Source organism: Cibotium barometz, chromosome 52, assembly GCF_041138505.1.
Source record: "Cibotium barometz isolate CiBa-2024 chromosome 52, ASM4113850v1, whole genome shotgun sequence".
In the NCBI taxonomy this organism is placed as follows: Eukaryota; Viridiplantae; Streptophyta; class Polypodiopsida; order Cyatheales; family Cibotiaceae; genus Cibotium; species Cibotium barometz.
Genome location: NC_141097.1, coordinates 15,658,455 through 15,677,793, shown reverse-complemented (window position 1 = coordinate 15,677,793; position 19,339 = coordinate 15,658,455).

Sequence of the window (19,339 nt, the reverse complement as noted above, 5' to 3'; positions counted from 1 at the left end):
CATGTTTTCTCATAGTCGTGGGGGGATAGTACCAGACATTGATATATGGCACAAAAGGATTGGTCATGTAAACATTCAAAAGGATTGGTCATGTAAACATTCAAAAGCTGAAATCTATGCAAACAAAAGGCATTGTTGGTGGTCTACCTAGATTCAAATATGATGGGAGTACACATGTTTGTGATGCATGCCAATTTGGGAAATAAGCAAGGTTGCCATTTCCCAGGGATAGTCACAGGAGCAGAATACTACTTGAGGTTGTGCATAGTGATATATCGGGTCCCACACAAACCCAATCAATAAATGGGAGCATGTATTGCATCACATTTATTGATGATTTCAGTAGGATGATATGGATTTATTTTCTGAAAGAGAAAAGTGAAGCCTTGGGCAAGTTCAAAGAATTCGAAGCACTTGTGGAAAAGTAATATGGTTATTGGATTAAATGTTTGAGGACAAATGGTAGTGGTGAGTACATCTCACATGCATTTGGTACTTTCTTGAGATACCATGGTATTGGAAGGCACCTGATATGTAGGTATACTCCTTAGTAAAATGGAGTTGTTGAGAGAAACAATCATGTGATAGGTGAAGTGGTAAGAGTATTAATGAATGAGAAGAGTATGCCTTTGTATTTTTGGGCAGAAGCATGTGCCACATCAATGTACATTTTGAATAAGACACCTATAGCTGCCATACATGAGAGTACTCTCATGAGATGAGGATGATAAGTTTTAGGCCAGATAGGCATCTCAAAGTTTTAGGCTAGATATTGGGCATCTCAAAGTTTTTGAATGTATTGCCTATGAACATGTGCTAGATGAGAAGAGAAGGAAATTGGACCCAAAGGCTGAGAAGTGCATATTCATTGGCTATACACAAGATAGAAAGTCTTACAAATGTAACAATCCAGAAATTAAATAGGTTCTCGTTTCTAGAGATGTGGTATTTTATGAGTTGGCAAGTTGGTACAAAAACAAAGATGATGTTATGGTGGATGACATAGATGTAGATGTGTATGTGAACTCGCCAAAAGAGATTAATACTTCATTGTTTGGGCCAGGTGAAACATCAAGTGGAAGTGATAATGTCAGTCCATGGTCAGGAAGGTTGAGACATGGTAGTGTGAGCACAAGTGAAAGTGTAGTTGACAAAGTCAAAAAGAAGGTTCAAGGAATTGGCATAACAAGTTATGAATCATCTAGCTCGGAAATCTTAGATGAAGAAGTTGCATCCCAGCCTTATGTACTCCAAGTGTAAGGCAAGAGAGATATGTTCCTCCACATGCTAGAGCACGAGGTGTACAAAGTGAGCCACGAATTTTAAGAAGGTCACAAAGGATTAGGTATCAAGTGGAGAGATTGGCATATGATGGGTATGCAATGCATTATACATACGTGACATAAATGATTAAATATGTGGAACCATCATGTTTTGGAGAAGCTATTGGAAAGCTTGTATGGAAGAAAGAAATGGATGCCTTGGTATACAATGATACATGGGACTTGGTTGCATTACTAAGTGGAAAAATGTCATTGGTTACAAATGGGTGTACAAAGTGAAATGTAAGTCGGATGGATCAATAGAAAGGCATAAAGCAAGGTTGGTTCGCGAAGGGATATGCACAGACACATGGTTTGGATTATGATGAAACATTTAGCCCCATGACTAAGATGGGAACAATGAGATCTGTGATTGCATTGGCTGCATCAAATGGTTGGGAAATCCATCAAATGGATGTAAAGAATGCATTTCTAAATGGTGAATTGCAAGAAGAAGTGTTCGTAGAGTTGCCAATTGGCTATGTGCATCCCAAATATCCTACACATGTATGTAAGTTGAAGAAGGCCTTGTATGGATTGAAGCAAGCACCACATGCTTGGACACACAAGATAATAAGCAAGTATCTCATTAGCATTGGTTTTCATGTGGGAACATCAGATTCATTACTCTATGCAAAGAAGACAGCACATGGTATTGTGTTGATTGTCATTTATGTAGATGACTTGATTATGAGGACAAGTGATTCAAGTAGGGATATTGCTGATATGAAAGCTTCATTATGTGGTGAATTTGAGATGAAAGACTTGGGAGAATTGAGATATTTTCTTGGCATTGAAGTGGTGAAAACAAAGAAAGTCATTTGGTTGGTTCAAAGGTAGTATGCATTGAATATGCTAGCATGACATGTTGTAAGCTAATGAGCACACCTTTGGAGAAAAATGTGAAGCTAAGGGCTGATTGTGGTAAAGAGATTGAGGATGTGACAATGTATAGAAATATGGTTGGTAGTTTGATATACATGACTATCACTAGACCAGCCTTGTGAGTCAATTCATGCAATGCCCAAGGAAACCACATTTGGATGCAATGAGAAGAATCTTGAGATATGTGAAAGCTACAGCACATTATGGACTCCTTTATGAGTATGGCAAAGCTACAGATGTTCATGGATATACAAACGCAAATTGGGCAGGTAGTTCTTATGAGACAGAAGATTTACTAGTGGCTATGCTTTCACATCATTGGAAAGTGCAGTGGTGAGTTGGAGTAGAAAAAAGTAACCCATAGTTGCTTTATCTAGCACAAAGGCAAAGTATAGAGGAACAGTTATGGCTACATGTGAGGTGGTATGGTTGAAAAAGCTACTCGAAGATTTGGGACAGCAATGTGATGGGAAAGTTGTCATACGTTGTGACAACATGAACAGCATAACGATTGGCAAGCAATCTATTCTACCATGTGAGGACCAAACAAATAGAAGTCCACTATCATTTCATCAGGGAGAAAATGTTGGATGGATAGATAGAGTTGACATATGTGAAGACTGAAGAGCAGGTTGTTGCAGATATCTTTACCAAACCACTTGGTAAAGAGAAGTTTGAGTACTTTAGAGACAGGCTTGGAGTACATGAGATGGATATGGTGAGCTTGAGGGGGATTGTTGAGAATGCAAGCTCATCGGGATCTCGTGGATAGCAGTAGCATGTGGACACCAGTCTATTAGTATGTGTGTGGAAAATAATGGCCGCGTCCAACTGGCCAAGTGTGTAGACATTAGACTTAGGTTATTTTAATGTGAACTTATCACTAGGATAATGTGTTGTGTTTGGTGGTGTGCAATGAAGGAAGTTATGGAGCTTCTCTATCATGTATGTGTTGATGGTTTGAGATAATGAGAGCTAATTAGGGTTTGCCTTGCATCTATCTCTTCTCTCTTTTCACGAGGGGTTGGTGTGCATCCTACTAATGCTGCTACATCTACTAAAAGAAGAGATCTATAGGCGAGTGGCCATGTAGCATACAAGGCAACATAAAAACGAGAGGTGGTATGGGTGGCAAGCAAGGTGGCACATAGATGAAGGCAAAGACATTTGAACTCTAGCCAGGGCATTCTTAACAGAGGTAGTAGAGGAGGAGAATAGGCAAATCTGGCATCACAGCATCACCTTCTTCTCCACCATGCGCACAAGCGATGGCAGTCCTAGGAGAGAGGCAGAAGGGTAGCAAGGTAGCATTGTCATCGTTGTCTTCTTCTCCTCCATCTTATGTAGGCATCTTATGTAGGGGGTGGGAGTGAGAATAGAGATAGGCATGTCAATTTGAGCTGGCAACATTTATTTTTTTGCAGGGCATCGATTTGAAAAGCAAGATTTTCAAAACCTTAATTTGGAAAAAGTTGCAAGTGTAAATGAATTTATGCAAGGTCAAGTTCACATGCCATGGTGATTTTCAAGTTCAAATGCGACCACTTTGCACACACAGAGCTCTGGTTCAGCCTCTGGTTCTACATAGGTGTTGTAAAGGGTTATGGAGGGATGAGGGAGGCCTAAGGGTCTTTTGACCATTATACTAAGGGTTTTTAACCCTTTTAATTGCATGTGGGATAATTCCCAATCCACATGTCACCCGAGGGAGATGGCTCTTCCAACAAATGTGGGTGGAGAGCATATATGTTAGATCATTTATGAGAGTGTTCTTATTATCATATCCTTTCTTGGGTTTATTTTTTTGTCTTCAAGTGTGGCTTAGTCATTCATACATATGGGTTTGTGAGGTTTTGTTGCGAGTCAAATCGGGGTGCATGTCCCTATCTTTATTGTGTTTATGAGTATGTTAGTTTAAGCTTAGGAGTTTGTGTGGGGGAATTTGTGTTTGTCAGGTTTGTTAGTGAATTAGAGTGGGAGAATGTGAACTTGAATCTCATCGTGGATCTTCATCAACTTTGGCTCGTGAGGAAACTTCACTAATTTCGTGTCGGAGGAATGATGGCGCCCAATTTTGGCTAATTTCTCATGGTTCTACAATGGCAAATCTATTTTCTTAGAATTCTTTTATGGCATTTATGCCTTTTTTGTACTTAAATTGACATATTTTTTATGATGGAAATGCTTGGCTATTGCGGGTCCGCAATACATTTAAGACAATGCATAAAATGTTTTCTCTCTTATAGGATTTTGAGGCATAGGACTATAGTTTATGAAGGTTAAAAAGGACAAGTCAAACTCTTGATAGAGGATTTTATATCCTAAGGTTTTAAAGTGCACATAAGGACAAGCTTTTTCAAGAAATAAAAAAGGGGAGTTGGGGAGTCGTGTGAGTTGGGGAGTTGGTTGAGGAAGTTTCAACTTCCTTCTCCTTTTTATCTCCTCTCTCATAGTTCTTTTTTCTCTCTCCACAATTTGCTTCTTGTGTTTTCTTGTTCTTGAATTATGGACGAAGAGGGAGATAGTGAGGATGGTGAGGAAGATGATATCTTTTGTGTGCCCATGTTCTTGGGAGTGTAAAGGGATGGCTTTTCTTGGTCTTGAGAGTAGATTTTGTAGGTTTTGTGGCCAAGCAAGAGTACTTGCAGCCTCTCTTACCCGATTGGATCAAACGACTGGGCTATCAAGTTTTGTTTTCCAGCTTTTAATTCTCTTTCTCTCTCCCTCCAATAAATCTCTTCTTCTTTGAAAATAGACTTTCATAGCACAGCATTTCTTGATCTTCCTTCTTGAAACCTACAAGTGAACCTTGGACGTCGTCTCCCTTTCCTTTGCAGATCCTATGGCTAGCCTTGTCCTAGATGGCGGAACCAAAATGAAGAGCTCTCACCCATCTCTCTCACAAATGACCCCTCACCATAAAACCTACAAACTGCTCTTCCATAACCAAAAAAAAACAGCCCACTCACTCACAAAAACAAAGGCAAACAAGAGATATCATCATCCTCACTATCCCCTTCTTTTTCCATTGATACAAGAATAAGAAAACACAATGAAGAAAGAAATAGTTGTGCCAACGAGGAGAGAGAAAAAGAAGAAGAAGCATGCACATAAAGGAGTCACGCATAACCTCCTCAACCCAACTCCCCTCTTTTCCTTTTCTTGATATTACTAAAAATTATGTCCCTCTTTTGGCCTAAGGTCCAAAGACCTTACATTTTTGCAACTAAAGAACTTCAAAAAGTGTTCTCCAACCTTCCAAAATTTGAGAAAACTCACACACAATATTATTTCACCATGGCTTTTAAAATTTGTGTAGACCCACTAATTAGCCATGTCAATTTACAATGGACTTTTACAGTGAAGCTCATCAAATAAATTATTTTTATAGCCAAAATGCTAAAAATGTGTCTATGTAGACCATAAAATTGTGCCAAATAATGCACAAAAATAGGGGTTGTCATGTATCCTCGTAGAGTTAGACCTACCATTCAAGGAGAAATCATAAAGGCAAATAAAGGATAGGCTAATTCAAAAAGTAATAATATTCTAGCTATTTTCTACCATAAATTATAACATGCATGAGACATCCAATTAAGGAAGTAAACATCCTCTATTTCCACACATTAACATTTTTCCCACTATGAATAATATAATAACAAAAGAAATGTTCTTAAAAGGATAACACTTACTCATAAAATAGAGCGATCTTTCAGCCCCTCGACGAGCTCGCCAATCCACACTTTATGTTAAGGTTGATGATTCCAGGTTGTTTTGCTGCCAAAAATGAGAGGCCGAAACCCTCGTGGTGGCTTGTACTACTTGATATGCAGGGGTGAAGGCCTTTGGGTGTGGTTGATTGTAAACCCTATGGAACCATCCATCTAGGCATCCATAGGAAGATTCCTTACTATAGAAGGTGGCCGGCGGGGCATGGACACCTAGGAGATACTCATGTGTGGGCTAGAGAGTGGGTATATTACATAGAGGGTTGATTAGGCCATTAGCAAGTCATCTATAGTGGAGGCATATTGGAGGCAAACAAGGAGGGTGTGGCTAGTCTTGCCTCCCTAGGGCAGCCAGAGGTAGCTATCCAACGGGCAGTGAAACCATGATAGGTGTACACATGGACAACCTTGGTCAAGTCATGCACATGCCAAATAGGCCTTGGTGTGTACGTGAAGGTGCAACAACTAGCCTTTACTCTTAGAAGCTTGGCCTATAGGGCACCGCAAAGGTGTGTGTTGATGATATTATGCTGACGATAGCACACACAGGCAGATTACAATACTGAAGGCTCCAATTTCATACCACATGAAGCACAAAATGGCACTTGATTTTTACATACCTTGGTGTTTTTGCTTTCAAAGAAGGATAAAATCCTTCTTTAAAAGCACAAAGTGGCACTTGATTTTTACATATCTTGGTGTTTTTGCTTTCAAAGAAGGATACAATCCTTTGGTTTAGAGCTTTATTGTGAAGGTTTATATGGTTGGTTGCTCTTTAAGTGGATATAGTATAGGTGTAAGACTTTAAGAGAATGGTTAATATTTAGACATTAATTTTGAAGGTTTATATGGTTTCCCACCATTAAGTGGATATAATATAGGTGTACGCTTTTGTGGCAATGGTTAAGGTTTAGATGCTAATTTTGAAGCAAAATTGAGTATGGGTAAAGAAGAAGAGGATTTGGTTTTTACAGGTGAGTATGGGTAAAGAAGGGGATTTGGTTTTGTCAGCTAACCCATGGGATCCAAGAAGGAAAAATAAAGAGAGAATGTAAACAAATTTAGAAATTCCATTTTTACCAAAATAAGACAAGCCATTGTGTAAAGGGTAGGGTTAATTTTTTAACCCTTATCCCATGCAAATGACCAAAGAGAGGCATGGACCAAATGACGAAATGGAGACCAATTTAGAATGGTTAATTGGAGCCTGGTACACATGTTAGTTCAAAAGAGTGATTGAGTATAAATGTCAAATGCATTTGGAGCCAACTATATGACACATGGCAGCTTCATGTGCCTCCCCCAAATCAAAAATCCAAAGGCAAGTGCAATCCATGATTCCCCCACACAGTATGAAAATTTTAAAATTTCTCTTCCCCCAAAATTATCTTTTACCCAACAAAGAAGTCATAATATGGACCAAGCCAAGGTATATTTGTGTATATCCATGGTGCAGTATTTTTCTGGCTAAATAATTGGCAATCCCAATGTATTCTAGGCATTGAAAACCCACACCTACCTTCTATGCATTATTTCAAACCCCAAAACAGGCACAAAGTAAACTAGTTTATGCTTTATTTTCTTGGTTTTCAAACCATTAAGCATATATGATTTGAAAACCATTTATGCTTTATGGTTTGAAAACCAAATGAATAAAGCATAAACCGTTCAATATTTTCCAATTATAGCCAATTTTCTCACAAATTCTTAACCTAAAAAGAGCTTAGATTTTTTGTTATTATGGCTTGTATGTAGAGACCACTAGTTACTCTAAGTTTTTATAACCATAATAAACCACAAACCTAAAACCTCTTTCTCACTCCACTTTGGGATCCTTTGCCTCTTCCCTTGGGCTATTTTGGACTGAATTTTAAAGTGATAACACATCATCATCATGTGCTAAACCGTTCACATCATCACCAAGTTGAAAATATTCATAATTCACATCATCATCGTCGTCATTAAACCAAGATAAAGAGTTTATGTCTTACTTTTCATGTGAAAAATCTTATTTTCATTAAAGATGACATCACAAAATGACATCACATCTAATGATAATATTCCTCCCATGAGGTTTTTTCATTTGATGCATAGCCAACCAATATACATTTCTTGGACTTTGCATCTATCTTTCTTCTTCGGTGTGCACATAACCATCACACCAATGACTCTCAAATGTGTACATGGTTTAGTATTTGAGAAAAAGCTTCTAGAGGTTAATGCTTTTAGTGGATATGTGTTTTGTAAATACACCAATGTTTTTGGACCACTTCTTTGGCCCAAAATCCATTAGAAGATTACTCTCTTTTAACATGCTCCTCACACATTCAAGTAAATCATTATTCGTTCTTTCTGCTACACCATTTTATTGAAGAATGTAGGCAATGGTGAGTTGATGGGGTGAATTCCATGCTCTTTGCAAAAATCATTGAAAACCCTTGAGTTATACTCACCTCCTCTTAAATCCTTAATAAGCTTTCCAAAAAAAAATTATCTCTTGAAAACACTCAAAAGCTTATGACTTATGATTCAAGAAATACACCCAACACTTTTGTGAGTAGTCATCAATAAATGTAAAATAAAATAATGAACCTTCATGACAATCCCCAAATATTATTATGGACCATGTCAAGCACTCCTCTTCTTATGTATTCATAATGCTTTAGAAATAGAGCCCTTGATTTCTTCTCCATCATGCATATGGCTCATAAACGTTGAATTCATTTTTATCTTTGGAAGACCAAGAACCATACCTTCGTCAAGTTAAGATTTTTGTAATTCCAAATGTTTAAAACCTTTTATACCACAATGTCCATACTTTTGTCAATTTAAGATTTCCATAACTCAAATGTCAAAACCTTTCATACCACAATTGAAATTTATCATCCTTTGAATCTACCAAAGCATTTTGATCCATAAATAGAGTTAACCTTGTAAAACTTTCCATTATGTGGCTCACACCATGAGTAAAAACTTTGAAGTTGTTATGCAAGACACTTCTTATCAAATTTAACTTTCATATCTTGATCAACAATATAGCCAAATGACTTCTTGCTAAACTTGGAATCAACAAAGCATCTTTAACATCTCCTTCCTCATTGGAAGGAAGCTGAATTGGGATCCATTCACATCCCTCAACACCTTGACTCTATTATCTCCAAGAATAAGACTATTCCTATACCCAAAACTTGAAAAATGATCCTTATGAAAAGTTGTATGAGAAGATCCACAGAAATCAAGAAACCACTCACCATGTTGAGTTGATTTTTTTGTTACCTCCATTCATATTTTGTGCTTTCTTGATGCAAAAATCCCTTTCAACACATGCCATTCTTTTTTTTAAACAATAATAACAAGGATCTTAGCTTTGAAATGATTATTAGACGGTCTAAACCTTCATCTTCCTCGCTAGTGGTGTACGATGAATTTTACCTTTTTGTTTGTTTACCTTGACTAAAAGAAGTGTTTTGAAATTACCTCTTCCATAGCCTCGACCTCCTCTTCCTCTTTGAAAGTTTGATCCCACATTATATGCATCTTCACTCCCCTTTAAACCCTTTGGGTTCATATCCATAGAGCTCAACTCTTCTTGGAGTTAAATGCTTGCAACAAGTGTGCTCACTCACGAAACCACTAGAGCTCTATATAAACTTTAATAACTGTGAGGTAAAGCATTAAGTGTGCTCATGAAACCACTAGAACTATATACAAACTTTAATAACTATGAGGTAGAGCATTAAGTGCTAGTGTTACCATGTCCACATCAAAAACTTCATCCCCAATTTCACGCATCACATACCTCTCTTTAAGGTTTTCTAAGAAAGACACTACCATCTTGTGCTCTTTCTTCATCTTCTTGCTTAGTAACCAAGTTGTATTCATTACCTCATAAATATTTTGGAGGGTATTCCAAGCCTACATTGGGGAATTATCCAAATTTATATGTGAAATGATATGAACATACTAATCATACATAATGCTATTTGGGTTCTTCAATCATACTCCAATACCTTTTATTGAAGATCGGCCTAAAAATTTACTTTCTCTTCTGATGTAGATTCAAGTGAGATCCCTTCTTTGATTTTAATTCATCACCTTTTGAGGTGTCTCAAAATGGGCATCAAAGGTCTTCTCTCAAGACTTGTGATGACCTCCCTAAGTTCCCTTAAGCAACATGTTGATTGATGTACAAGGTTCTCTTCGCTTCGGTCCCATATTTGGATTATGCTTAATTAGTTTATAATTGAGGGAAAGGAATATTATGATTGAAAGAGAGGACTCTTATTCATAGTCTAACTACACTAGCATCACATGTTGAGGAGCTCAAATGAAAAGATTATGTGATAAAGAGTGTTGGCAGCTCTAAGCTGCCCGCAACAAACCAGTAGTTTAGCTATAATGGCCATGAGTAATGCCATAATGATGATAAAACCAACAAGAAAGAAAGAGAAGCACCGCTGTAATCAAGGATTAGGGTGGAACCAACAAGTCTTGCCAATAAATCTTGCCAAGAGATTAGCGCTATGGGAGGACCTTAAAAGAAGAGCTTAGCGGGATATAAGCTATGGGAGGACCTTAGAAGAAGCTAAACATTACATTAGACCAATTCCTATAACTTGTGCCAAACTACAGGTATAAGGTTCTCTAGAAGTTGGTACCTCAAGCAACGCCAATGATGGAGCTAGAAGCCATAATAATTGACTACACCAGTATAGAAAGGGTGGTGAGAGGGTGGCAAACTGTGAAACAATAGTTTTGGAAGTCATGATTAGGCTAAGAGGGAAAACCATACCACATGTCCTTTTGGATGGAGGATTTGGAGTGAATATACTATCAGAAAGCTTAGCAAAAATAATGGGCATAATTGTAATATAGCTAGTAATATAGCCAACTCCATTCCATGTGAAGATGGCAGATCAAAGGAGAGTCCGACTAGTGGGAATTGTGAAAGGAGAGGAGATAGAAATAATAGGATGTGCCTTCCCTATGGTGTCTATAGTGCTCAAAATGGAAGAAATATCAATGTTATTGGAAAGACTGGCTAAGGAGTGTAAAGAATAAGTATATAAATCTAGGAAGAAATATCAATGTTATTGGAAAGACCCTGGATAAAGAGTGTGAAGAATAAGTATATAAATCTAGGAAGCAGACCGGATCTCACCATCCAAAAAGGTAAAAAGAAGATTAGCATCTCTATCAACGCCAAGGATAGACTAAACCCGACAACAAGACCTCTCCATGTTGAAGGATTAAACTACCTGGAAGGTGTGGAGGATGATAAAGAAGAGTAGATCCTAAGGGAAAATCCGAATCTATTCACTATTTGAGGTAGATGTGGAAAGAATCATTCAAAACATTAGGAACTCAATGGAGTCTTCTTGGGCCCTTTAATTTGGACGTTTAGTGAAATGCTTAAAATGCTAATCCATCTTTGACCAAGCCTAGAAGCCTAGTCCTAAAAGCATATATTTGATTTTTCACAAAAACAAAAAAAAATAAAAAAAAGGAGATATTCCTAGATCTGGCCACCTAGGTGACTTTAAAGCTTTGTAATGGGCTGTCAGTCAGTAATCATAGCCTGCAGCAACCTTTTCGAACTCCAAACATTCCAAAAATTCGTCACTTTCTTCCCCCCTTTTTTGTGTGTACACCAGATCTCTTTCTCTCTCTAAATCTTCTCTCTAAAACGCCCTGCACTCCTTCTCCATGGAAAAAAGCGTCTTTCTCTACTCCAAAAGCCATAGCTAACAGATCTGTACTCCTAAATGAGCCTTCTCTCTCCAAACCCACAGTAGTAGCCATGGCTTGCAGGGAAGAAGCTTACCATGAGCATTCTCTCTACAGAACTTGGTCCTCTCTCCATAGCTAGCAGGTCTGTACTCCTAAATGAGCCTTCTCTCTCCAAACCCACAGTAGTAGCCATGGCTTGCAAGGAAGAAGCTTACCAGGAGCATTCTTTCTACAATACTTTGTTCTCCCTCCAAACCCACAGTTGTAGCACAGAAGAACCTTTTCATGAAGTATTCTCTCTCTATATTGCTTAGCAGCCATAGCTTGCACTAAAGAAGCTTCCCATGATGCATTATCTCCTTTGCATTTTCGTCTCACCATTGCCAACCCTCTCTATGTTTCTTTGGCTCCCTTTCTGGCTTCTTTCTCTATCCACAATGCAGCTCTAGAGAAGCAACCCTCATCTCCATTCTTCCCATTATTTTTTGATACCATATCCTGCTCCTTCCACTCCTATTCAACCCAAGCTTACAAGCCTACTTTCTTGTAGATGGCACTACAAGACATCACCAATAAGCCTTCTAAGATCCGCCTTCAGGTTGATTTGGAGACAGAATACGCAACCCTACGCAGTAGGCATGTTGCACCCAATATTTCATACGATCAGCTTCGAATGCAAGGAGCAAAGGCCATTGATCTTTGGATTGATGGAAATCTTTATCCACCAGATCCAATATCTGGTGCCCCTCCACCATTCAAAAGCATTACAAGTTTTCTTATGTTTGTTGGTGATGGTTTCAATGGGCTTCTTGGCTATTGTAGGAGATTACACATGTTGTGGCTAGATGAGGCAGCTGAAAAGAGGCAAACACAATTTGTCTTCGACCAGCTTCAAGCGGCATCGACTAAGCAGATCAATGGTTTGATGCAGAGGAATAAAGAGCTCTCAGAGGAGCTGGAGGTGCAGAAGAATAATCTAGCAGATCGTGTGCGCACAATAAATCAATTTACCGATAATTATGTTCGTCTTCAACACTCCACTCGTAATCTTCGGCGTCGTGTTCACCATTTCACTCATCTTCCCATGGGATATCACGCAAGGCAAAGAAAACGTAAAGCTGTTGGGTTGCTTTCAAAGACAGCAGGCGCATGCAAGAGGCGTAAACAAACAACCAGGTAAAAATTTTTGTAGGAATTATAGCAGCTTTGAGAAGCAATTAATGAATAAAGCATCTCTCATGGTTGACCATTGTGATTGTAGGGCTTGTGCAACAGCTATACTAGGATGTAACAACGCTGAGGACAATGTTAATGCCTCCCTTCTTCAGCATGTCCTTCAGGAGAAGGATATTATGGAAATGATAACAGGTTCTGGTAATGATAAGCTGCGGGAGACCCTTCGTCAACATTTCTTGAAGGAAATCAAAGAAATTGTCACCCCCAAAGAGATGCTTGATATATGTGACTCAGCAGGTATTAGCCAGAAAGGTTACAGAGCAATGTACAGGTCAATCACTTTAGGGTTGCGAGCAAAGGGAGTTACGCAATCCTTGCTTCCAACACTTTATAGCTTACAGATGGCAAAGAAGTGTGCTAATGGTGATATTGCATCCATGTTCGAGGGTGGGTACAAGTGGGTGGAGGATATTATGCCAATGCCAACAATCAAACCCTTTCAATACAATGCATATAACAATGTCTACATCGACATGGAAGTGCTACAAAAAGCAATGATTCAGTACTATGGCCTCACACTTGAAGAGACAGGTGGAAATGCCGTGTTTGTCTTGAAGCTGGATGAATGTCAAGTGGTTAAAGGTCAAAGACTGGAGCGTGTTAGTTTAACCTTGATGAGCCGAGCACTTAGAGGAAGGCCTTTAGAGACCCAAGAGTTGGATGCAACTGAAGACAGCAACAATAGGGGTCAAGGGCATAAGCAAGACTACTACGGCATTCAATCAGAGAAGAACATCTGGTGGCAAGCAGCATGGGTCCTCCCAAAAGAGAACCATGATACCTTGAGGTGGTATTTTGAACGGTCTGGCATTCAACATGTCGTCTCTTGTCAGGTCAATGGTCAGAAGCTTGATGTTCCCGGAATAGGCTGCTTTAACGTTGAATGGCACTTGGGTGGCGATTTAAAAACCTTAAAGTGTATGTTGGGTTGTAAAACAGGTGCGAATACTATATTCTCATGTGTTTACTGTTGTCATTCCAAGACAGCAGTAGACTCAAGAGTAAAAGGGAAACAACCTAGCAAAGGCAAAAGTCAAAAACAGGTGGGTGCAAAAAAAGCAATCGTTTTTGATGCTGAACAGAGGAAAGGATCAAAGGTATGGCATAATGGCATATTAAGTTGTGACCAGAGCAAGCCACCTAGTCGTGACCAGGAGGACAATGCTTGGAACCCAATCTTGGAAATTCCACTATGTCAGGTGCATGTGTGCACATTACATGCAAGACTGAGGATTTTGGATAAGCTATTGATGCTCCACATAAACTATGTCTGGAACATGGAGCCCGAAGATCGACGAGAAGAGTCAATACGTGCACTAGAGGGTGTACTTTCCTCTATGGGATTACATGCTGGAGCAGTGGTCTTGACAAAGGACAGAAAATCAAACCCTACACAAGACAACCCTAATAAAATTTGCATGGGTGGATCAAAGGCAAGACACTTGCTATCAAACCACTTGGGTTCTCATAGCCACACTGACTTTGAAATTTGGAAGAAGATATGTGATGTCACAACATATCGAGGAAATGATGCCAGGCTTGGCCTAAAACGTGCACATGTATGGGAGGTGTGTAATAAAATGGTCGATCTTCTAGAGCGACCTCACCTGGATGACCATGGTATTGAGGCACTTAAACAAGCCACTTGTAGATTCACAGAAGAAATGGTCGAGGCCTGGGGAGAAACACACATTACTCACTACATGGTAATGTTGTATTTATTGTGTCCTTGTAGTATGTTCTTCATACTGTTTGTTGACTTTTTGTAATTTTCTATGCAGCATATATTGTATGCACATGGGCCATACTTTCTCGATAGATATGGCTCTTTAGCACTTTGGAGCAATCAAGGCATGGAGAAATCACATTACCAAGCAAAGGCCGTGTATTTTAAGGGCACTCGCCATGGTGGTGGCAAAGTCAAGAGTAATGCACTCCATGAAATGTTCAACTGGTTCTATCGCGTTCTGGTTGGTAAAAAAAGGCAGAAAAGTCGCGGTAATTTGTCTCTTAGGCGTCAAATAATGAAAACTGTTAATGCAAGAAGAACTGAAGGATACAACAGATCAAATGCTAGGGAGAGACTACGGCAGTGGGTAGCAAGCAAGCGTCGGTGTGGTTCCTCATGGGCTTAAACTCTCTGATTATAATCTTTTTGTGTTTTTAAATTTTCTAAAAGTTTTAAAAAAGTTTTAAATTTTCTAAAAGTTTTAAATTTATAGACATATTTAAGTCATTTTTCATTTATAGAAACCACATTTCAATTTCTTCTTTGTGCTCTACTCTCTCTTGCCCTCCCACTATCTCTTGCACTCGTAAATACCTAGGCCATGCCAGAAGAACAGGAGCAAGACTTGCGGTTTTTCGATCAACTCGGCCCACTACCTGCTACAGCAAAAAGGACAAGTCTACCCATCGTAACAGAGCAAGAGGCAAAGGAGATGAGAGAAGAAGAGCGCAGGAAGGAGGCTGAAGAGGCACAACGCAGGAAGGAAGCTGAAGAAGCAGGGCCTAGTAGAGAAGCAGAAGAAGAACGGCGTCGAAAAGAAGCCGAGGAAGGTCAAGGGCAGCCACCGGAGATTGTTATTGAGGCCGACACCCTAGAACAGCTAGAGGTTATCTTACAGAACAGGGAGGTCGAGCTCTTGTCCTACGGCATCACGAAAGATACCATTGACAAAGAGTTTGCTCTTGTGAGGGCAGCTTGGGAGACAGAAATGCAAAAGAGACAGCAGCCCAAAGAGGACGCAAGGAGGGCAAGCCAAGCACAGCCACAGGCAGCCACAACATCCAGGCGGCCAGTCAAGAAGTGTGGTAAAAGAATGGAGGGCAAGTTTCGGGACCAACAAGAAGAGGAAGAGCGTGCACAAAAGAAGAAGAAGTTCAGGTCTGAACGACCACCGTGGGAGAATCAAAGACCACCACCGCCTCCACCAGTTACAAAGAAGAAGAGAAAATGGAGGCCAGGGACAGTCGCGCTACGAGAGATTAGGAAATATCAGAAAAGCACAGATCTTCTCATCCCCAAGGCACCATTCTCTCGACTGGTGAGAGAAACAATGGAAAAATATTCTGACAGGGTTGACCGCATACAGAGCACAGCTCTTGAAGCTCTTCAAGAAGCTGCTGAAGATATTGTAGTTTCTGTTTTTGAAGACTCAGTGCTGGCTATGGTACATGCCAAGAGAGTTACTTTGAAGCCTGTAGATATGTCCCTAGCCCTACGTCTACGTTTAGAGCGTAGCCTTCTACCTCAATAGGCTAACCCATTTTGTAATTCTCCCTACAAAATTTTGTAATGTTCCCAGATTCCTTTGTAGCTTTTTCACACATTAATGAAAACTTTGTGAGTTTTGTTACATTCTTTGTTGAGTCCATTTTTTTTGTATGCTCAGTGCCAATGAACATTTCATTTAAAAATTATAAAAGCACTATACACACAGGACAAAACACACACAAACACACACACACACAAATATATATATATACACACACAAACATATATACACACATATATATACATATACAAATATATATACATATGCACATATATATATATATATATATATGTACACACACACACACATATATATGAATATTTATATATACAAAAAATGTAGATCCTATAAAGTCAACTAGAGAAACTTATAGAGTGCCTTATGAGCCTCAAGGCAAAAAAAACAAAAAAAAAATAAAAAAAATGCCATGTGCGCTACGGCGCGTTGATCTCTAGTTTGACCAGGTCAAAATGGAGATTTACGCGCCGTAGCGCACATTGCATTTTTTTTATTTTTTTTGATATATATGGTCTGGTGACCATTATAAATGCACCTAGAGACCCTTATAGAGTGCCTTTTGAGCCTCAGGGTCAAAAAAATAAAAAAAATAAAAAAAATTTACCATGTGCGCTACGGCGCGTTAATCGGCACTTTGACCAGATCAAAATGCCGATTTACGCGCCGTAGCGCACATGGTATTTTTTTTATTTTTTTTTTATATCAAACGGTCTGGTGAGGCTCATAAGACACTTTAGGTGCCCTAACAGCCCTAAAATCTTATATATTTATATAAAATATTATATATATGTATATATATCTGATAATAGCCTTAAAATCTTATACACACACACATATACACACACACATATATATATATGTATATATATACATATATGTACATATATATATACATATATGTGAGTGTGTTTACATCTATAAATACAATATTTTTTCATACCGCTCTAACCCAATCTCGATTACTTTTTTTAATCACGATCACAATTAAAAAAAATCCTAAACAATTTTTCCTATGAACACATGAACAAAATCTTAAAATTGCGAGGCTTGAAATGGTATATCACAAGTACGCCAGGAAAAATCACAACTTACAATGCACAACAAAAAAATTTTATTAAACTTGGAAGAGAAGTTTGCATTACATCTTTTTAATAAGCTCTTGGAAGAGCTCAGGAGAGAGAGTTCTAGAGGCTGGTTTCTGGCCTAAGCTTTGGAATACATCACTCGGCTCATTGATTCCTTGAGCCTGAGAAAGGGCACAATGGCCTAAAACTGAGCCGGGATGGTTGCCCGTGAAGCAATACAAGGCAGCTTCCCTAGCTATCAAAATACATTTATTTATGTTCGAGGCTAGGGGGTTCTCTGACAAGACAGCACTAAGTGCTTTACATTTTAGGAGCTCGGCATAGGCGATCTCTGCATATTCTAAATGAAAAACCCGCACTATGTCGGCCCTCAGGGCAGGTATGTAGTGCCAAAGGGATGCATCTCGACCCTCTGACTTTGGCCGCGTTCCTCCTACGCGCATAGCAAACTTGTCCACTTCAAAAGCAGTCTGTCAACATGTCAATATAGAAGTTAGGAAGCGTGAAATGATACAAAAAATAATTTGCTTTACAACTAAGAAGTAAGGACATACCTCAGTTGCCTCGTCACTTGCAACTAGTTGCTCATTCGTCAGGTTTATGCTTCCTTGGTCTTGAGCATCGCCAGCAACCAAGGGCATGTGTGGTTCAAAGGCAGCTACGCTCTCATAGAATTGCACTTCATTCTTTATTTCAACGAGCGCTTTGGCCACTACAACTTCCAAGGTACTGCTACCAATATCATATGCAAGCGCTTTTGTGAGGTTGTCATCTTCAAAAGAAATTTTTACTTTTCCTTTGTCTTGACCCCCAGCATTCACGGCAATAATAGAAAGTGCCTCATCCTCACGTAACCCGAGTGTCTTGGCAATGTCATCCAAAAACAAAAACTCTTTCCCATCAATAATGATTGGATGCAAAGACATGATAACAAGGTCTGGGACCTCCTCGAGTACTTCATCGCCCTCTAGAACTAGGTCCGGAACCTCCTCGGGGACATTATCTTGTAGAGCCACCAATGCCATTGAGGCCTCCCATTGTTCTGTAACATTCTCTTCCTCAGCATGGGCCTCTTGGACCTGCTCCATTAGCTTTACTTTGCCCTTTTCTTTTTCCTTGCCACTTTCTTTCGCCACACCCTCTTGTAACAGAAGGACCAAAACCATGTCCCAGCTTAGGAAAGAAGTGCCGATGTTGCCCATCTGTAGTTCCAGGAGTAAGTCTTCCTCCTCATTTCTGTAGTCCTTTTCTGTGAGGGATTTTAAAAACCTGGATAGGCGAAATCTAAAATTCTTCTCTTCCCTGAATATGTACCTGATGAGGTCAACTGGAACCCATAAGCCCTCATCACCCTCAAACATGATGGAGTACGTGCTGACGTGTTCATCCATATACTGAATGACATCTGTAAAAGCATCCGCGTGTAGATGCATTGTTGCACGTACATCAATTGCCCCCTCAAACATAGGGACGATCTCATCAACCCTATGAAGTAACTCAAGCTTTCCTAGCTGTGCAATAAGTGCATCAAGTAGAGGTGCCATGCTATGAGTGATTGGAGGAAATAGAGAGTGTGCGATACAGAAAGGTGTGCGAAATTGAGAGCAAGTGTTAGGAGAGAACGATAATTGTCAATTGATGTAAATGAGTAAAGTATCGTTTATATATGGGCGACCTTGTTATAAAATTTTTAAAAACTTTTAAAATTTGTAAGTACCAAAAAATTTTAAAAAAGGTATGCGAAAGCAAGAACGTATCCTTCCATCGCAAGGTCATTTCCAATTTACTAGTGGCTCACGCCACAGATGCTTCTGTGACCAACCTTACACTATCACAAAAAAATAAAACTGCACAAGACTATTGAAAAACCTTAATAAGACAGTGAGGCAAAAAAATTGAAATTGTATTTACTTCAATTCAAGATTACATATCCAGTGGTTATCTGATAGCTACACAGCCAGGGAAAGTAATTTCTCTACAAAGAAAAGATCGTTCCTGCCTTTTGCGCACTACTCTACCATTGATTATCAAAGCAAAATCACCACTGAGTGAGAATC